This window comes from Saccopteryx leptura, chromosome 11 (assembly GCF_036850995.1).
Source record: "Saccopteryx leptura isolate mSacLep1 chromosome 11, mSacLep1_pri_phased_curated, whole genome shotgun sequence".
NCBI classification, from domain to species: Eukaryota; Metazoa; Chordata; class Mammalia; order Chiroptera; family Emballonuridae; genus Saccopteryx; species Saccopteryx leptura.
Window position 1 is genome coordinate 8668943 of NC_089513.1, and position 21236 is coordinate 8690178.

Consider the following 21236-nt stretch of genomic DNA (forward strand, 5'->3'; position numbering starts at 1 on the left):
AATGGAGGCACTACAAACGGATAGTTTTTTTATTTTATTTAATTTAAAATAATAGATTTTTTTTCTTTTTTTTTTCTTTTTTTTTTTTTTGTATTTTTCTGAAGCTGGAAATGGGGAGAGACAGTCAGACAGACTCCCACATGCGCCTGACCAGGATCCACCCGGCACGCCCACCAGGGGCAGCGCTCTGCCCACCAGGGGGTGATGCTCTGCCCCTCCGGGGCGTCGCTCTGCCGCGACCAGAGCCACTCTAGCGCCTGGGGCAGCGGCCAAGGAGCCATCCCCAGCGCCCGGGCCATCTTTGCTCCAATGGAGCCTCAGCTGCGGGAGGGGAAGAGAGAGACAGAGAGGAAGGAGGGGGGATGGAGAAGCAAATGGGCGCTTCTCCTATGTGCCCTGGCCGGGAATCAAACCCGGGTCCCCCGCACGCCAGGCTGATGCTCTACCGCTGAGCCAACCAGCCAGGGCTAAAATAATAGATTTTTTAAGGTCAAATTTTTGGTCACAAAATTTCTTGTGTGTGTGCGCACGCATGTGCGTTGTGACACAGAGGGTTTTTTTTATAATTTCTAAGAGACTACAACAAAAAGGGAAATCTTTTTTTAACTTAGACAATACGTGTACTATAAAACATAAACAAAGATAGACTTTGTAACAATGCTGTTTCTTCATCATCTGATACCATCATTTTGCCTCAATGCTGTCGAAAATCCCGTGTTATACTGTCTATGGCCAAAATACCATAGTCCTGTTGTTTTCTTTATAATTTTCTCATAAAAATATAACCCAGGTACAGAAAAACACACAAAACCAACATCTATATAGCTCAATGGTGTGATGAACAAGGTCTGAGCATCCAATGTAAAAACATATGACGAGCTGATAAACACTGTCTGCTGTGTAATTGAAATTTTCTAGAACAGAACTTAAATGTTCTTACTAAATATATATATATATATGTGAGGTGATGGATGAGTTAATTAACTAGATGGGAAGAATCCTTTCACAAGGTCTACATATATCAGATCACTATGACGTGCCCGTTAAATATCTGACAATTTTGTGTGTTAATTAAACTTAAAGCTGAAAGAAAAATAAAGAACTGGCAGGTTCTGCCAGAAGCATTCCATACATACTGATGATCCTAAAAGCAAAATCTATTGCATGTGTTTTTTTTTAAGAGACCTGTCATTCTTATTTTCCCCATGATATTAGGCCAGTTCTCCTGGCTTCTTTTCTTTCTGGGAAGAGAAGGGACATGTTGTTTAAATTCTTCCTAGACATGTTGGCATGCCTGAAAAGGTGACAATATTCAAAAGAATGGTGTCAGTAGTATAAATTTCATTTGGGAAGATAGTTGGACCTTTGTCAGCCCTTGGCTCACCACGTATACATAGATGTTCTACAAGATATGGTTTAGCGTTCACTTGTCATGTACAAAGATTAAGCTATGCCATATTTATTTCATAATCTCGGCCTTTGCCATGGAAACTAGCTCATGTATTCTGCTCAAGCAAATGCTCAAAAGTATTTGCTATTGAATTTCTCTATTTGAGAGAAAATTTTTGTATAAATTATAGATCCATCATCTCCTTGAAAAATAAAAAAGGGCTTTTGTTTTATCTTTCTGTGTTCCATCTCATTTGGCCTTGAACACAGTGCCCCATCCTTCATGTACAATGAAGTCAGGTCAAGTTCTACAGCTGGTTCACAGAGAATAGGGTAATACCTCCTGCTCTTTCCATTCATTGACAAAATAATACAACCTTACAAGTAGGATACTTTTAATTCTATTTCATTTTCTTTGCAAATCTGTGTAACGTTTTGCTAAAATATGTTTTCACTTTGAAATGGTCAATTCCTCAAAAGTAAAATCACAAGGCATCATTCCAAAAAAAATTAATATATTTGCTTTGCTATTGTAGAAATAACAGGGAGAGAACAGAAATATTTAGCAAAAATCTATCTGTTTTGCAAATCAGAGTAGGCAAGATACCCTTTGGAAAGGCATCAAATTTTTATTTGTCATATGGCTTAACTCTAAACAATCAGTTTAATACTTTGTGTATGGCACATCACTCATAATAAAGATTGAAATTCTAACATAAATTATATCTCTAATTCTGAAAGACCAAGCTTTAGTTTCTTAAAATAAGTCTTAGGACTTACTTAACATGACAATGAAACTGTTTCAATGTTTGCTATTTTAATGAGGAAAAATTATGGTACCCTAGTAGGCCAAAGGGTATGGCACACACAACTCATCTCCAAACAAGTTACTTTCTTACCACAGGGGATAGAGCGGTATCATTTATTTTTAATGTATTTTTTATTCTGGGTTTAAGCAACAACAAAAATTTCCAATAATTAATCATGATTAAGACTTAGAACAAATAGAGAGGAAATTTAGCAAGATTTTGAAGAGCTTCAACTCTGCAGTTGCCCCCACGTGGGTCAGAATTAACAGATGCAAACTCTGACCCTGGGAAATTTTCTTTCCCTACCTAGCCCCAGTTTCCTCATCTATAATATTCATATAATATCATCATTAAAGTAAGTTGGTTATTTTAAGTGATTAAATAAGAAAACACAAGTGAAGTCTCTGGTATGTGTTGCAACCCCTCAATAATATAAACTCATAAATTCAATATAATTGAGTAGGGAAAAATATATTAATTAGGCCCCTATATTCCCTAGACCCAGACTAGTTTTGACAAAGAATGGAACTTTGTTCTCTGGACTTACCTTCATAACTAATCCTCCTAATGAGTATTCCTTTTCTTCATTTCATTTTTGCAACCTGGTTTTAGTTGTCTTTGATCCTCTGCACTAGAGATGAAGGAGTTTCCAAAAAATACTATACCCTTCTCAAAATAGAAAGAGTAGAAAAAAATGTACATTTTTCTATAAACACTCACTTCAGATTGTATATTACAGTGCTTTTTAAGGGAATTAGTCAAAACAATTTCCCTGGCAATGGATTATATGGAATTCTTGACCTAATATATCACCTCTTTTTTAAAAACAACTTATCTTTTTGAATTATCACAATGACTAAATATTACTTTAAAGATAAAGATATTACCATTTGGCTAAATAACAATTTTTAATTCTTATTTATTTATCTTTTATTCTTTAAATGATAAATGTAAAATTAATTTAAAAAAAACCTAGAATGTTATTGGGACAATTAAATTTGTAATACCTTAGATTTATTTAGTTTCATTAAAGCATTAAATAATTTAATTTAGTGACTTTGGAAAATTATTCTACTTTCTACAAATGGATAATTTGTTCATTTGATACTGGTAAATCAGGAAGACTATTATTGTAAGTGTTTTTAAGCATTCTGATTTTATAAATAAAGAATAGAGCAGAATAATCTGCTAGTTTGGTGCATCAATCAACGTCCATCGTGTTTCCTAAATGACCTTAAATTGCCCAACTTCTACATCTATACAGAATTGAAGATCTCTCTATAAATTACTAGGATTTTGAGATCTAGACTTTATTCCTCATACTTTCTTCCTTTCCACTCTCTAACTTCTTCTTCCTCTCCCTCCTCTTCTCTTTCTCTTCCCATCTTCTTTTCCCTCTTGAAAATATGCTTGCTAAAAAAATGGCTGTTTATTACATAGATACATATTAATGCCAACTTATTGAAAGAAAAAAATCATCTTATTTAATTGCATTCAAATTTCTTGCAATTGCATAAGCCAAAGGTAGAAGCCTTTTGTCCAGCACCTGTTGCATAGTGGGGTCTAAGTGACCACTGACTACAAATAAAGTGGTGGGAAACTAAGGATCCTGTGTTAGATCTCATCTACAAACCCATGTCACCAAGCATTAGGCTGTGATTTATCAGCAATATGCCAACACTAACACATAATTAGATTGCAATGGTTGGGATGGCTCAGGGTGACACAGTGAAGAAACACTGAGTAAGGAATCCAGAGACCTGAACAACAATCCAAAACAACAGTTTCTTACTTTGTAATATAAGAATAAAAACTCTGTGTCTCTACTTACAGAGATAGCAATCTATGATTAGGGGATATTTCAAAATAAATATGAAGCGACAAAATATCCCCTAATTTTTGTGAGCAGTATATCTGACAAAAAAAATAAAGCTAGTTTTTTAGATGTTACAACAGTTTTGTCTCGTTAACCTCTTTTGCAAGCCACAGAATGTAAACTGCTGCAAGAGATATGATACAAAATCTGGGAGGTTAGGGAAAATAAAGATCTGCGCCGAAAAGTTAAATCACAAATCAGTCAACTAATTTATCCCAAATGATCTTTTTTTACCTAATTAAAATATTTCCTCATTAAGATAATTTCTCTGTTTCAACTTTAAAAAACTCAAAAAAGATAAGTAGACCAAAGAGGATAGTGTTATTTTCCAGGTAAAACAATTTCTATTTAAGTCCTCATTAACACATTTTAAGAGAACATATGTTTCTACTTAACCCATTCAACAATCTCTTATTTTACAGTCTGCAGTTAGAGATATATATATATATAAAAGGATTAATAAAGAACAAAAATAACTCAAAGAAAAAATTTCTTTCTTAAAAGCAAATGGACCAGCATAAGCAGGATCATGATGACCTGAAACTTACACATCAGGGGAATAATTGTGACATAGAACCATAGCAACAATGTTATGCTCCCCTCCATGAGGTGCTATTTGGAGTTTGGGCCTCTGTGAGGTAATAAGGAGAGTTAGATTAGAATGAGGATGGGTTCTTTATGATAGAATCTGCGCCTCTGTAGGAAGAGACACCTGAGAGCTTGTTTTTCTCTCTCTTCTCTCTCTCTATTTTTCTTTTTTTCTTATCCATCTGAAAACATAGGACATAGCCATGACTAGAATGTGAGCATCTACAAGTCAGAAAAAGAATCTTCATCAATAACTGACCATACTGACACTTTGGCCTTGGATATCCCAACCTCTAGAACTGTGAAAAACAAATTGTGGTTGTAAGTCACCCAGTCTGTGGTGTTTTGTTCTGGCAGCCCGGGCCAAGACAGTTCCCCTTTCCTGCTGTTCTATATTCACCCTGATAGATACTCTGAATTTCAATGATGCCATACGTTGAGCTAAGCTTTCACTCATTTGAGTGACCAGAAAACACATGTGGCTACTGAACACTTGAAATGTGTCTGAGTTGAGGTATGCTCTTATAATACATGTATCAAATTTTGAAGACTTAGTACAAAAAAATATTAAACATCATCTCATTAGTAAAATCTAGTTGTTTTAAATAAAATATATAATTAATACTAATATCAATTATTTTTTACTTTTTCAAAAGTTTAGCTACTAGAAAATTTCAAGTAATGTCTGTGGCTTGCATTTGCGGCTCACATTATGTTTCTACTGGAAAATATCGATTTAGAGTTCCTTCTTGTTCCTATGAAAAGCTAAGCCCTGGTTAAAGAACTAATGTTAATGAATCCATTATATCTTGGTTGCTTATGAATTGTCAAAACTCAAAAAGTGCTTTCTAAGGAGGAATTTTTAAAAAGAGAGAATCATGATATTATGTTTAAAATGATTTGGGACATTATCAAGAGCAGGATGTGATAAAATACTTAGACACAAAGGAGAGCAAGGGACTTTGGTAGACTCCTTTGTTTTCGGTTCATAGTAGATCAAATGTTATCTGGTAGGGATTGCAATCATTGACTCTTAGCGTGTTAGACCTGACCATACCTACATAGACTATTTTCAGATAAGAAAAGTAAGGCCTTGGAGATAATAATTTATTGTTCCCTATTCATCTTTCTTTATCTGTTTCCAAGTCCTCCAATGTTAATACATTTGCTTCTTAGAAATTCGAACTTAGCTTCCTTTTAAGTGGGAACTCAATATACTACACTCTGTTCTGACTCACTTATCCTTGATACCGACATGTTCAAAATAATATTTAAAATCATGAATTCCTAACAAAAGGAAACTAATTAAAATGACAAAGTTTTGTTGCTTATCTCTTTTTTTAAAGAAAGGCTAGCAAAAAAAATAAGTGTCATTTGTGACCAGCAATGTCGAATGCTAAGACTTATATAATGATTGGGTAGGTTATACCTTAACATTAAAAAAATAAATAAATGAAAAATGCTGAACATTAGAGTAAAGAAAAATAAAAGAAAGGCTAAACCAAAGAGAGTGTCACACAGAGGAAGGAACTCAGTGGAACTCTGTACAGGAGGTCCTTGAGTTATGACACAGTTCCATTCTTATGACAGTGATGTAACCTGAATTTTGGTGTAAGTCAAAACACACCCTAGCCTGACACAAATGGAAGGAACCCTTGCACTTATAACAGACCAAAATGGCGTAGGTTAAGCGCACTGAGGGATGCCAACTCCCTTACTGCATAATTTTCTGCTGAGCACAACCAAACCAGTTCACCCAGTAGTCTGTAGTATGATGCTAATGGCATAAGCCAATACATTCACGTTTTTATGGGAGTGAATGTCATAAACTCAAAATGTTCTATGTTGAGACAATTGTAACCTAAGGACAATTGTTCAGCTACATCAGGAATGCTCATTTTTAAGGCAGGAATAAGGGCACATTGCTATCATGTTAGATATTTCCATATAATCCTTGTTGAGTTCTAATTATTTAAAGTCAATTATGAAAATGTTCTGATCTCCACTGATTTGTTCAGGAATCAGTCTTAAGCCAATCAGTATGTGGTGTTCCCCACATAGAAAGCATCCTTTGGAAATTAGCATTTGAATTAATTGGGGCCAGTGAGATGTCAGAAGTTTTCTGATGGGCTTCTGTAGTATTTCTTTTTTTTTTTTTTTTTTTATAATAATTTTATTTTTTTTAATGGGGTGACATCAATAAATCAGGATACATATATTCAAAGATAACAAGTCCAGGTTATCTTGTCATTCAATTATGTTGCATACCCATCACCCAAAGTCAGATTGTCCTCTGTCACCTTCTATCTTGTTTTCTTTGTGCCCCTCCCCTTCCCCTTTTCCCTCTCCCATTCCCCCCTCCCCCCCGTAACCACCACACTCTTATCAATGTCTCTTAGTTTCACTTTTATGTCTCACCTACGTATGGAATAATGCAGTTCCTGGTTTTTTCTGATTTACTTATTTCGCTTCGTATCATGTTATTAAGGTCCCTCCATTTTGCTGTAAATGTTCCGATGTCATCATTTCTTATGGCTGAGTAGTATTCCATAGTGTATATGTGCCACATCTTCTTTATCCAGTCATCTATTGACGGGATTTTTGGTTGTTTCCATGTCCTGGCCACTGTGAACAATGCTGCAATTAACATGGGGCTGCATGTGTCTTTACGTATCAATGTTTCTGAGTTTTTGGGGTATATACCCAGTAGAGGGATTGCTGGGTCATAAGGTAGTTCTATTTTCAGTTTTTTGAGGAACCACCATATTTTCTTCCATAATGGTTGTACTACTTTACATTCCCACCAACAGTGTATGAGGGTTCCTTTTTCTCCACAGCCTCTCCAACATTTGCTATTACCTGTCTTGCTAATAATAGCTAATCTAACAGGTGTGAGGTGGTATCTCATTGCCATTTTGATTTGCATTTCTCTAATAGCTAAAGAAGATGAGCATCTTTTCATATATCTGTTGGCCATTTGTATTCCTTCCTGGGAGAAGTGTCTGTTCATATCCTCTTCCCATTTTTTTATTGGATTGTTTGTTTGTTTGTTGTTGAGTTTTATGAGTTCTTTGTATATTTTGGATATTAGGCCCTTATCTGAGCTGTTGTTTGAAAATATCATTTCCCATTTAGTTGGCTTTCTGTTTATTTTGTTATCAGTTTCTCTAGCTGAGCAAAAACTTCTTAGTCTGATGTAGTCCCATTCATTAATTTTTGCCTTCACTTCTCTTGCCTGTGGAGTCAAATTCATAAAATGCTCTTTAAAACCCAGGTCCGTGAGTTGAGTACCTATGTCTTCTTCTATGTACTTAATTGTTTCAGGTCTTATATTTAGATCTTGATCCATTTTGAGTTAATTTTTGTCCAGGGGGACAAACTGTAGTCCAGTTTCATTCTTTTGCATGTGGCTTTCCAGTTTTCCCAGCACCATTTATTGAAGAGGCTTTCTTTTCTCCATTGTGTGTTGTTGGCCCCTTTATCAAAAATTATTTGACTATATATATGTGGTTTTATTTCTGGACTTTCTATTCTGTTCCATTGGTCTGAGTGTCTATTTTTCTGCCAATACCATGGTGTTTTGATTGTCGTGGCCTTATAATATAGTTTGAAGTCAGGTATTGTAATGCCCCCAGCTTCATTCTTTTTCTTTAGGATTGCTTTGGCTATTCGGGGTTTTTTATACTTCAATATAAATCTGATGATTTTTTGCTCTATTTCTTTAAAAAAATGTCATTGGAAGTTTGATGGGAATTGCATTAAATTTGTATATTGCTTTGGGTAATATGGCCATCTTGATTATATTTATTCTTCCTAGCCAAGAACAAGGTATATTCTTCCATCTCATTATATCTTTTTCGATTTCCCTTAACAATGATTTATAGTTTTCATTATATAAGTCCTTTACATTCTTTGTTATGTTTATTCCTAAGTATTTTATTTTTTTTGTTGCAATCGTGAAGGGGATTATTCTTTTGAGTTCGTTCTCAATTGTTTCATTGTTGGCATATAGAAAGGCTATTGACTTCTGTATGTTAATTTTGTATCCTGAGACCTTACTGTATTGGCTTATTGTTTCTAGTAGTCTTTTTGTGGATTCTTTGGGGTTTTCGATGTATAGGATCATATCATCTGCAAAAAGTGATACCTTTAATTCTTCTATTCCGATATGGATGCCTTTTATTTCTTTGTCTTGTCTGATTGCTCTGGCTAGAACCTCTAGTACCACATTAAATAAAAGTGGAGATAGTGGACAACCCTGTCTTGTTCCTGATTTAAGGGGGAAAGCCTTTCAGTTTAGTGCCATTTAATATGATGTTAGCTGATGGTTTATCATATATGGCCTTTATCATGTTGAGATATTTTTCTTCTATACCCATTTTGTTGAGAGTCTTAAACATAAAATTGTGTTGTATTTTATCGAAAGCCTTTTCTGTGTCTATTGATAAGATCATGTGGTTTTTGTTCTTTGTTTTGTTGATATGGTGTATTACGTTAAACGTTTTACATATGTTGAACCATCCTTGAGATTCTGGGATGAATCCCACTTGATCATGATGTATTATTTTTTTAATATGTTGTTGTATTCAATTTGCTAGTATTTTGTTTAGTATTTTAACATCTGTATTCATTAGAGATATTGGTCTGTAGTTTTTTTGTGCCATCCTTGCCTGGTTTTGGCATGAGGGTTATGTTGGCCTCATAAAATGTGATTGGAAGTATTGCTTCTTCTTCAATTCTTTGGAAGACTTTCAGTAGAATAGGAACCAAGTCTTCTTTGAATGTTTGATAAAATTCGCTGGTATAGCCATCAGGGCCTGGACTTTTATTTTTGGGGAGGTTTTTAATGGTTTTTTCTATTTCTTCTCTACTGATAGGTCTGTTTAGCCTTTCTGCTTCTTCTTGACTCAGTCTAGGAAGATTGTATTGTTCTAGGAATTTATCCATTTCTTCTAGGTTGTTGAATTTAGTGGCATAAAGTTTTTCATAGTATTCTCCAATAATTCTTTGTATATCTACGGTGTCCGTGGTGATTTCTCCTCTTTCATTTTGGATTTTGTTTATATGAGTTCTTTCTCTTTTTTCCTTGGTAAGTCTTGCCAAGGGTTTGTCAATTTTGTTAATCTTTTCAAAGAACCAGCTCCTTGTTCTATTAATTTTTTCTATAGTTTTTCTGTTCTCTAATTCATTTATTTCTGCTCTGATTTTTATTATCTCCTTTCTTCGGCTGGTTTTGGGTTGTCTTTGTTCTTCTTTTTCTAGTTCCTTAAGGTGTGAAGTTAAGTGGTTCACTTGGGCTCTCTCTTGTTTGTTCATATATGCCTGAAGTGATATGAACTTCCCTCTTATCACTGCTTTTGCTGCATCCCATAGATTCTGATATGTCGTATTGTCATTTTCATTAGTCTGTATATATCTTTTGATCTCTGCACTTATTTCTTCTTTGACCCATTCATTTTTTAAAAGTATGTTGTTTAGTTTCCACATTTTTGTGGGATTTTTTTCCTCTTTTTTGCAGTTGAATTCTAGTTTCAAGGCTTTATGATCAGAAAATATGCTTGATACAACTTTGATTTTTCTGAATTTGCTGATGTTGTTTTTGTGGCCCAACATATGGTCAATTCTTGAGAATGATCCATGTACACTGGAGAAAAATGTATACTCAGTCACTTTGGGATGAAATGTCCTGTAGATGTCTATCATATCCAGGTGCTCTAGTGTTTTGTTTAAGGCCACTATGTCTTTGTTGATTCTCTGTTTGGATGACCGATCTAGAGCCGTCAGAGGTGTATTGAGGTCTCCAAGTATGATTGTATTTTTGTCAGTTTTTGTTTTAAGATCAATAAGTAGCTGTCTTATATATTTTGGTGCTCCTTGGTTTGGTGCATATATATTAAGAATTGTTATGTCTTCTTGATTCAGTGTCCCCTTAGCCATTATGAAATGGCCATTTTTGTCTCTGAGTACTTTTCCTGTCTTGTAGTAAGCATTATTCGATATGAGTATTGCTACACCTGCTTTTTTTTGGATGTTATTTGCTTGGAGTATTGTTTTCCAGCCTTTCACTTTGAATTTGTTTCTATCCTTGTTACTTAGATGAGTTTCCTGTAGGCAGCATACAGTTGGATTTTCTTTTTTAATCCATTCTGCTACTCTGTGCCTTTTTATTGGTGAGTTTAATCCGTTTACATTTAGTGTAATTATTGATACTTGTGAGTTCCCTATTGCCATTTTATATCTTGCTTTCTGTTAGTTTTGTGTCTTTTTTGATCCTTCTCTTTTGTTTTTCTATCTTTTGTTTTTATTTGGTTGTATTCCATACATCTTTCCTCTGTTGCTATCTTTTTTATCTCATGTGTTTCTGTGGTGGTTTTTTCAATGGTGGTTACCTTTGAGTGATGAAAAGGGTCCCTACCCTGTTCATTGTAGCGAACTATTTTGTGAGTACTTTTGCACTCCATCGTCCTTTGCTACTGTTAATCTCCATCTTCTCCCCCTCTTTCTTTTTGTTGTTGTCACAGTTTAAATTTGGTTTTATTGTGTTCTTCTTGGAGCTTTTACTTGTGGCTCTGTTTTTTTTTTTGTTCTTTGTATCTGATTAGAGAACCCCCTTTAGTAATTCCTGGAGTGGGGGTTTTCTGATGATAAATTCCCTCATCTTTTCTGTATCTGTGAATGTTTTTATTTCTCCTTCATATTTGAAGGATAGCTTTGATGGGTATAGTATTTGTGGCTGAAAGTTCCTCTCTTTCAGGACTTTAAATATTGGGGTCCACTCTCTTCTAGCTTGTAGAGTTTCTGCTGAGAAATCTGATGATAATCTAATGGGCCTTCCTTTATATGTTGTATTCTTCTTTTCCCTGGCTGCCTTGAGAATTTTTTCTTTGCTGTTGGTTTGTGTCAATTTCATTATGATATGCCTTGGAGTAGGTTTGTTGGGGTTAAGAAAACTCGGAGTTCTGTTTGCTTCTTGAACTTGAGGCTTTAGTTCTTTCCACATGCTTGGGAAGTTCTCATCTATTATTTGTTTGAGTATGTTCTCCATTCCATTTTCTCTCTCTTCTCCCTCTGATATACCTATTATTTTTATGTTATTCTTTTTGATGGAGTCAGATAATTTTTGTAGGGATATCTCATTTTTTTTAATTTTTGAGTCTCTTTCTTCTTCTCTCTGTTGTGCCTCAAGTTGCTTGTTTTCTATTTCACTAATCCTCTCTTCTATCTGACCTGTTCTATTAGCTAAGCTTGTTACTTCATTTTTCAGCTAGTGAATTGAGTTTTTCATCTCTGTTTGATTTGTTTTTATAGTTTCAATTTCCTTGGACATATATTCTTTGTGTTCATTGAGTTGTTTTCTGAGCTCCCTAAATTGCCTTTCTGTGTTTTCTTGTATATCTCGGAGGATTTTTAGGATTTCTCTCTTGAATTCTCTGTCATTTAGCTCCAAGGTTTCCAATATATTAAATTTTTTCTCCATAGATTTTTCCTCATCTAGCTGTGTTACCTCTCTTTCTTTTGTATCCATGATATTCGATTTTCTCTTCCTTAATGGCATCTGAGGGTGGTTTTGTTGATAGTATTAATGAGATTTTATAAAGAATAAAAAGTTAAAAAAAATAAAAAAAATAAAAAATTGAAAAGAGTTGTTTTTTTTAAAAAAATTAATAATGAAATAAAGAAAAATAAAATAAAATAAAATTTTTTTAAAAAAGGAAATTATTCCCCCCCTTCTTTTTTCCTCTCCTCTCCTCTCCCCTCTTTCTTGAGAAAATCTTGTGGTGAACTGTGAATTATAACAAACAATGCCTGTGATGGAGGGCCTGAATTGGGGAAAAGTAATATAGGGGCAAAAAAAGAAGAAAAAAAAAGAAAAAAAAGGGGGGGTATGGACCCACAAAAAGAAAATAAGGAAAAAATTTGGGTCAAGAATAAAATGATTTGCTTTTAGGTGTTGGTTGTCTAAGAGTTATGATGAGAGGAATAAGAGGAAAACAGAAAAATGGGGGGACAAATTAAAAAAAATACTATTGTATTTAGTGGAACAAGAACTAGATAAAATGGAGAACCAGGGATGGGAGCACTGCTAGTGAATTAAAAAGGTGAAGTAAAAACCCCCCAAAATGCCACAAACATAAGTTTGAGTCCCAGATAAGATAATTTGTTTGTTATTGAGGTTTGAATGAGAGGAGATGTAAAGGAGAAAGGAAGAAACTAATATAGAGGGAGAAAAAAAAGAGAGAGAGAAAAAAAAAGAGGGAACCACTAAAAGAAGAAAAAAGAAAGGAGAGAGAGAGAGAATGTTAAAGGTTTTGGAGTGCAACCCTCATAGAGAGAAAGGAAGAGGAGAGAAAAGATAATGGGAGATGTAACACTTATGGGTAGTGTAGTTCAAGGAGAGGAGAGAGTAAGACCGGCAGAGAGTTAATCGGCCAAATTGGAGGAGGAAAAAAGTATCAAGAATGAAGATAAGAGAAACAAACAAACAAATATAATAAAATGGGATAGGTTATAAAGTCTGCAGATTATTCTTGATTTTGAGAGGTTATCTTCTTGCTTTTTCTTTTCTCTCCCTCTTCCTGGTCGGTGACTCTGTACCCCGGGTTCTGCCCCTTTGGCACGCTCAGGTAGAGGATTGCAGTTGATAAGTCTCTATGGCAATGTCATGTATTGTGCTTTAGCCTTGTTGGCAGTCAAGGCTCATTAGCATTTATAGGCTCCGACAGTGAGAGAGTTCGTGTTCCTGGAGCCTTTCTCCTAGTCTTTCCTTCCTCAATTAGTAGCTTGATAATCCAGCTATGGGGTTGCTGCTGCCTCTGCCTGGATAGTAAGAGGCTCAAAGAGCTGGTAACTCCCCACTCTATTCCCACTCAGCACAGGGCTCTGGGTAAGGCTCAGTCAGTCAGAGCTGCTAGCATAATCAGGCGGGCTTTCCGCCCACTCAAAGACCTCTGGCTCTGCCACTCTGTCCGGTAACACAGGCGGGCGCCCACTTCCGGGGCACTTGGAGGAAACTCTCACTCACTATCTGCGTGCGCAGACCAGGATATCCGGCCAGCAGTCTCACGCTCTGAGTGAAACCTCCAACCGCATGGAAAAGTTGCAGCGTTGGAATTGGCTCTTGCTCCGTCCCAGTGCGCGGCTTTTGCAAGGCGCTGGGGTGGCCCGAGATTCCGCTTTGGCCCACACAAAGGCCCCTGACTCTGCCCCTCTGTGCGATAACACGGGCGCGCACTGCCGAGGCACTCGGAGGAATCTCTCACTCACTATCTGCGCGCGCAGACCAGGATATGAGGCCGGCCGCGTTTCCCTCTGAGTGAAACCCCCACCAGCAAGGAAAATTTCCACCGTTGGAATTAGTTCTCGCTCCCTCCCATGCGCGGCTTTCCCAGGGCTCTTTGGCCCACAGAAAGGCCTCTGACTCTGCCTCTCTGTGGGGTAACACGGGCACCCACTCCCAGGGCTTAGGAAGAAATCTCTCGCCCACTAACTGCGCACCAACCAGGAGATTGGGTAAAATGGCTACCCCGCTTGTCTTTCTTTGTTTGGGTTTGGCGCGAGTGTTAGCTTGTATTGCCCGGGTTGCCACAGGATCAGTTTTTCCTCGGCTTGGATCTCCGTGCCACAGCCTGGTTCGGCCGTTTGTGCCACGGCCTGGATCTATTCACCCCCTTTGCCCGCCTCAGTTTCTATATTCACAGTTACCAGAGAAAGCCGCCCTGTTTAGGTTAGTGAGGAAGGCGGAGCATTTATTACTCCCTATTTCCTTCGGGGTTTGGTTATATATTTAGCCAATTTTTCACTCAACCATACCTTCGGGTGTATTGCGAAGCATCTGGAGGCTCCAAGTATTGGTTTTTCTGTTTCTGGTTGAAGATCTTGTTGAGTTTTGGGGGAGATTTATTGGTATCACTTCCTACCCCGCCATTACTCTCTTCTGTAGTATTTCTTCACTTGGAATTGGGATTAACATAAAGGGACGGTCTCTTTCATTCAATGTACCACCTGTAATTAATTTTGGTGGCCATTCTGATAGTCTGTGGTTAAGGCAAGCACACTGAGGTTAGAACCAGGAACACTGAGGGCTGAGAAGAAATGTGATTAAATGGAGCTTAAAGCCATCAATAATTGAGTCAACTGTAAAGGTGACTCTATCTCTAGGCATACATTTATATAAGAATCAATATTATCTTTCTTTCTTTTCCAAAAAGCAGTTCAAGTAGGTTTTTCATTTTACTATAACCAAAAGCAGCCTAGTTTCTCCATGGTGTGAGGAAATTCTTAGGGTATCCTGACATGCAGACTGACCTATGTAGCTGATTTTCAATAACAAGTAATTTCTTTTATTGCAGAACCTTTGCTGGTAGTCATATTGCGTGGTCTAACACAAATATTGTATAAGGAGTCCAAGGTCATGGGCAATCATCAAAACAAGTAGAAAGACAATGAGAATAAGATCATGATACCATCTTCATATATATAGTGGTCTTTTATTGCTGCAGTGATAGTAATGCTACCAGAATCCCTCCTCATTGAGAGCAAGAAAGCTATTAAGTGTTTTAGTAAATGAGACACAGCTACAGTCCAGTCCATTTTTCTGTCTCCTGGGTCCCAAGAAGTTACTCAAGCTGTACATTTGTGGTTTATCCCACCATCTGCTATTCAATGTTTGCTATTAACCATGGCTACCAATGGTTTAACCTTTTGGTATCTTTCAAATGTTTCATTGACAGAAAACAAACAAACCAACCAACACTATAAATAGGATAGATGTATAAATACCATTTGAGGCTGTATTCTGCAGTTAATATATCTGTCATCAATGAAATGAAGGCATATATAAGATGAGTTACATGACCAGATACATTCTTCTGTTCTAAATGCGTCTATCTACATTATTAAAAGGTTATGAAATAGTTCCCTTGATATTTTGTTACTACTGAGCTGTAATGTTCAACAGCAGAGCCAACATTTTCTGAAATCTACAGCATAGGAAAGAAAGGAATAATGTGGGAGATTTAAAGTTGAACCAACAAGACATCCAGAAGTAGAAAATGAAAGCTTGGAGCATGCCTTTGTTAGAAGTAAAGTCACAGCTAAATGAAACGATTTTGCCTTCATAAAAAGTGTTCAACATATTTCAAAGCCAAATGCTTATTTCTTCCTTCATAGGAGCACTCACTTAATGTAAATGTGTTCCATGCTGTCCTGTTTAGCTGAGGAAAAAATAGCTATTGTGTTACAAATCAAATCCCTTCCCGCAATATTGTTCATTCATTTGTGGAGAATGTGAAGGATATCAGAGTTATCTGAATAAAATTTTTTTTTTCCTTAACAAAAACATTCAGGAAGAGAGTTTAGGGCTCTAAAAGAAACTTCAACCACCAAGAGAGGAAGTCCTACAGTGTTTAGCATCCCAGTGCAAGGTACTCGGTCAAATCAGTACCATGGTCACGTTATTTATGTATTATAATACAGTAGACTTGTAAAGTGTTGGTAACCATGACATATGTTTAAAACTCAGTGTAATTCTCCAGTTTTGTTTGACAGTCATTCTGTAGCAAATAGAAAATTTAAAGAATAATCTATTAGACAGTACACCTTTTGATTCTCAACAAAGATTTTATCCAGGCTTAATTCAAACAAAGTAGGCATTTAGGGAACAGCGCAGATAACTGACAGTTTGCATGCTGTGTTACTGTGGTTACCAAATCCTCTGAGATAAAAGCTTAATTTAACAAATCTGGACCCGATGGCTAAATATTTGGGAGCATCAGTATGACTCTTTGAGGGACAGGCTACAGGGCTGGGCACGCCTGATCTCTGCCGAGGGAAGAAGCACACAGCTGAAATGACAAGAACCAACGTGTTCATCTCCCAGCTTACTTGGGGCTGTCCTTTGCTCATTCTCCATTTAGGAGCCAGAATGTTTGTATATAAACTGAGATCATATCCTATCATTTCCCCCACTTAAAACCACTCAAAGGCTTATTGTTGTATTAAAAATAAAATCTAAATGCAAGTCCTGTGACGAGTTGGCCCATGACACAAATAGAAAGCGCCATTTGGAAGTCTGTTGGTAATATAGTAAAATTGTTCTTTTAAGGTAGGTTCCCTTAAAACAGTTCTGTGGTAGTATCTAGATGCAAGTGGTTTATTTGAGACATGATTCCTGGAAGTGTAATTGAGGGGGCAGGGAGAGGAATAAAACCAAGACAGGGTAAGTTAGGGATCAGGTTTTGAAAACTAAAAGAGATGGTGAATTGCAGTAGCATATATTATCATATTTCCTTCGAGAATAATTACAGAACATATGGAGAAAGGTACCCCTTTCTTTGAAGTTAAAGTTTAATTAATGAAGATAGTCAAATGTATTCAATTCTCAAGTGAACATCTATTTAGTAACAGGCCCCAGAAGGTTGGCTTTGGAAGACCTAAGTAAGGAGCTTTCACTTAAAAGACAGAACACCATGACTCTACGCAGAGACAGGGAATTAAGTCCAGGCTGAAGCTTTAGAGTATTATGAACTGACTATATGGAGAAAGAAAATACATTTTACAAACTCAGAGAACAAGAGAAATCTTAGAGACCATTTAATCCAATCACTTTGACCAGCCATACTCTTCTCAAACTGCAATGATCAACTCCAATATATGACCCAGATCAGCATACAGTAGTTAAAATATGTTTGAATCATATTTCTCTAAATATTTAAATAAAAGTAAGCTAAGTCATAACTTGAGAAATTACAAATAACATTTAAATCCCCCAGATGGGTAAACATTGGTTCAAATTTACTTAATAAGATTTTTCTTAATGTTTATTTAAATAATTTAATTTTTAACCTTTAACTTTACTTAAAATTATACATTTAATTTAGGTGTACTTAATATAGTCTAACCTTAAAAATATAAATGTTTAATGAGTCCAAGGCAAAAGCAAACTGGTTACAAAAGTATTGATATCATAAATTTAACATCTAATTGTCTAATCTCACATATTTTAAGTCACTGCTATTTTACTACTCTGGACTTCCATTATTATTATCATTTTTAGGAGCATATTCTATACTTTTCTAGATTTAACTTCCCAGTTATTCCTGATACTCTTCTACAGCCAAGGACATATTTATTCAAGTGCCTTGATAGACTTACAGACTTCTTGCAGACAGAGTTGGCCAACATAACCTGTTGTGCTGTCCCTGTGGATGTTTGCTCTCATTTGTGTATATTTCCCGAGGCTGAGGTATAAAACCTACATAGCCCTGTTTGTGAATATCCATGTGAACTGATCAGTTCCTGAAAAACTTCCCATACAGTTATTATTGGGACTACCGATACCAGACTGTCCTCTTCCCATTTGTCTGTCTTCTCTCTCAGGACAATTTGATTTAGTTGTGGTTTTGTTATTCCCTCTTTTCCATTTTCTGTGGAAAACAATAGTAACGACAACCCCATCTGCTCATAGGATACCTTCTTGATCATTTCAGCTGCATCTTGTCATGAAGTTGTGATCACAAAGCAACAACTTATTTCTCTTAAACATGATCATTATGTTGATTTTGATCTCTTTTTAATTTGGTCAGTAGGAATCCCTGGATCTTTTATTCTTTCAAGGTGGTTCCAGAAACTGCAGAAAGTATTCACTTTCTCAAGATATTCCAAACTAATACTGATTTTATTTTTTCTTCTTAGACATGAAATAGGCTGCTAACTAAATATCCATTATTTCTTGTAAAATTACAGTACCATATCTGTGTCCTAAAGATCCAATGTGTGCCAAGTGTTGTTGGGACACATTTACGGAAGAAGGGGGAAAATATTCCTTTTAAAGTAAAATATTTTAAGAATTCATTATTCTTAATTTAATCATACAATGACCTGATAACACTAGCATAGAAACATTTATAGCTTAGTTTCTCTAGCATCTACATAGGCTCAGTTTTCCCCTCACCCAAGCTATAAGTGTACTTCCTTCTCTTACAAGCTTTATATCTATCGTCATCCACAAATATATAGTCAATTTATCAGCATACATCTATTTCATTTTTGTCCTAATGCTATAACAAGCAATAAAAGCAGAAACTTGCATAGTGCTCAATATGTGTTAGGCATTGTGGTAATACCTTTTATTTATTTATTTATATATATATATATATATTTTTTTTGCAGAGACAAAGAGAGAGTCAGAGAGAGGGATAGCTAGGGACAAACAGACAGGAACAGAGAGAGATACACATCAATTTTTCATTGTGGCACTTTAGTTATTCATTGATTGTTTTTTCTCATATGTGCCTTGACTGTGGGGCTACCGCAGACCAAGTGACCCCTTGTTCAAGCCAGCGACCTTGGGCTCAAGCTGGTGAGCTTTGCCCAAACATAATGAGCCCACACTCAAGCTGGTGACCTCCCTCGGAGGTCTGGAACCTGGGTCCTCCACATCCCAGTTCGATGCTCTATCCACTGTGCCACCACCTGGTCAGGCTGTAATACCATTTATTAAATGACAAAACAAATGTCTACACTTTGAATTTTGAAAGATAAGGTACCAAGCAATCTATGAATACATTACCCACATTCATGCATACTAGGAATTCTGGTTGGAACCAGGATTTGAATTTGAGGATCAATCAATCCTTTAACCCAGGAGTTGGGAACCATTTTGGCTGAGAGGGCCATGAATGCCACATATTTTAAAATGTAATTCCATGAGAGCCATACAATATGTTTAACACTAAATACAAGTAATGTGTGCATTTTATGTAAAAACAACACTTTTAAAGTACAATAAGTCTCTGAATTCTTTTTAATAATGTTATTATGCTGTTGCTAACCAATGATGAATAAATTACTTCTTACCATTAATGCGACTTCTGGTGCTGCATGGTTTTGCTGATGGCTTTGTGGTCTGGTTGATACGTGGTGAGGTTAAGCTTCATGCAGGCATTGAGATTTCCATTCGTTAAACATGATTGTAGGTTGGTCTTAATGTTCTTTAGATGTGAGAAAGATGCTCACATGCATATGTAGAGCCAAACATTGTCAGTACAGCAATGCTCACACGCTGCAGTGTGTGGTAAGTGATGGGAAGTGCGTTCCAAGTTTAGACAATCAGCTGGTCCACAGGTTGAAGTTATTTCATTTCTCCCCACTTGTGTTTGCTTGCCAACTCTGCTTGCTGTCGTGCAAGTCTTACCAAATCTTTATTCAGTGACTTGAACTTATTCCCCCATATGTCAAGGCTTTCAGGTCAGCAGTTTGTAGCTCATAATCTCTTATGGAGACACCGGGGATGTAACTCAGGTTGGTGCTGTCCACTGCACACTCGTGTGGATGGGTGATGAAATTAAAAAGACGAGTGCACTCATGAAATTCTCCAAAGCATGCTTTGAATGATTGCAGGAGATTAGATGTGAAGCCCGCTAGCTGCTGGAGATCAAGATGTTGAGCAGGGTCACTTGCTGTGCATGCATCTTTAAACTCTCCCAGTTTTTCAAAGTGTAGTAAACGACCTGTTTCAATGTCAGTGATAAAGAGTTCCAACTTGTTTTCAGATGCAAACACTACTGTTGAAGGCATAAGACTGTATTTCCAACGCCTTGCATTTTCACATGGAGCTGGTTTAGATGTTTAGTCATGTCCACGAGATAATAGAACTTCAGAAGCCACTCAGTGTTAGCTAACTCAGGATGCTCAACATTTTTCATTTCAAGAAAAGTCCAGATTTCACTCAGACAAGCCACAAAATGGCTGAGCACCTTCCCTTTTGACAACCAATGTACATTGCTTTGCAGAAGCTGACCAGGATAATTATTCCCAACTTCATCCAGCAGTGTTTTAAACTGGCAATCATTTAAAGCTTGGGCAACAATAAAGTTGACCACTTGAATGACCAGCGACATCACCTCACCAAGCTGCTCACCATACATTTGAGCACAAAGTGCCTCCTGATGTAGGATGCAGTGAAAACTTATGATTGGTCTCTTTTCATGTTCATGAAGAAGTGCTATGAATCCTGTTTTTCCCCACCATGCATGGAGCACCATCAGTACACACTGAGATAAGTTTATCCATTGGTAGATTTTTTTCTTTAGCGAACTCAGTGAAAGACTGAATAAATCCTCCCCTCTTGTTGTCTCTCTCATAGGCAAAATAGCAAGACTTTCCTCATGTAGTGTGTCACCAACAGCATACCTTGCAATCACGCTAAACTGGGATAAATGGCTTATGTCTGTTGACTCATTCAAAGCAAGAGAAAAGAATGGTGCTGCATTTCTGTCCTTCAATTGTGTTGCCTCAATTTGATTTGCCATCATGATGGTACGAGCGTGAACAGTTTTTGCCGACAGAGGCATGTCTTTTATTCGTTTGATTATCTTGTCTTCATCCGAAAAGTCGTCAAAAAGTTCATTGGCAACATCAAGCATGAATGTTTTGGCATACTCCCCATCTGTGAATGGCTTTCCATTTCTCACAATTGCTAAAGCACCAGCAAAGCTAGCTGAATTCCTATCACCTTGTTGGGTCCAGACATAGAGTTGCTGCTGACTAGCTTGCACTCTGTACAGTAGCACTCT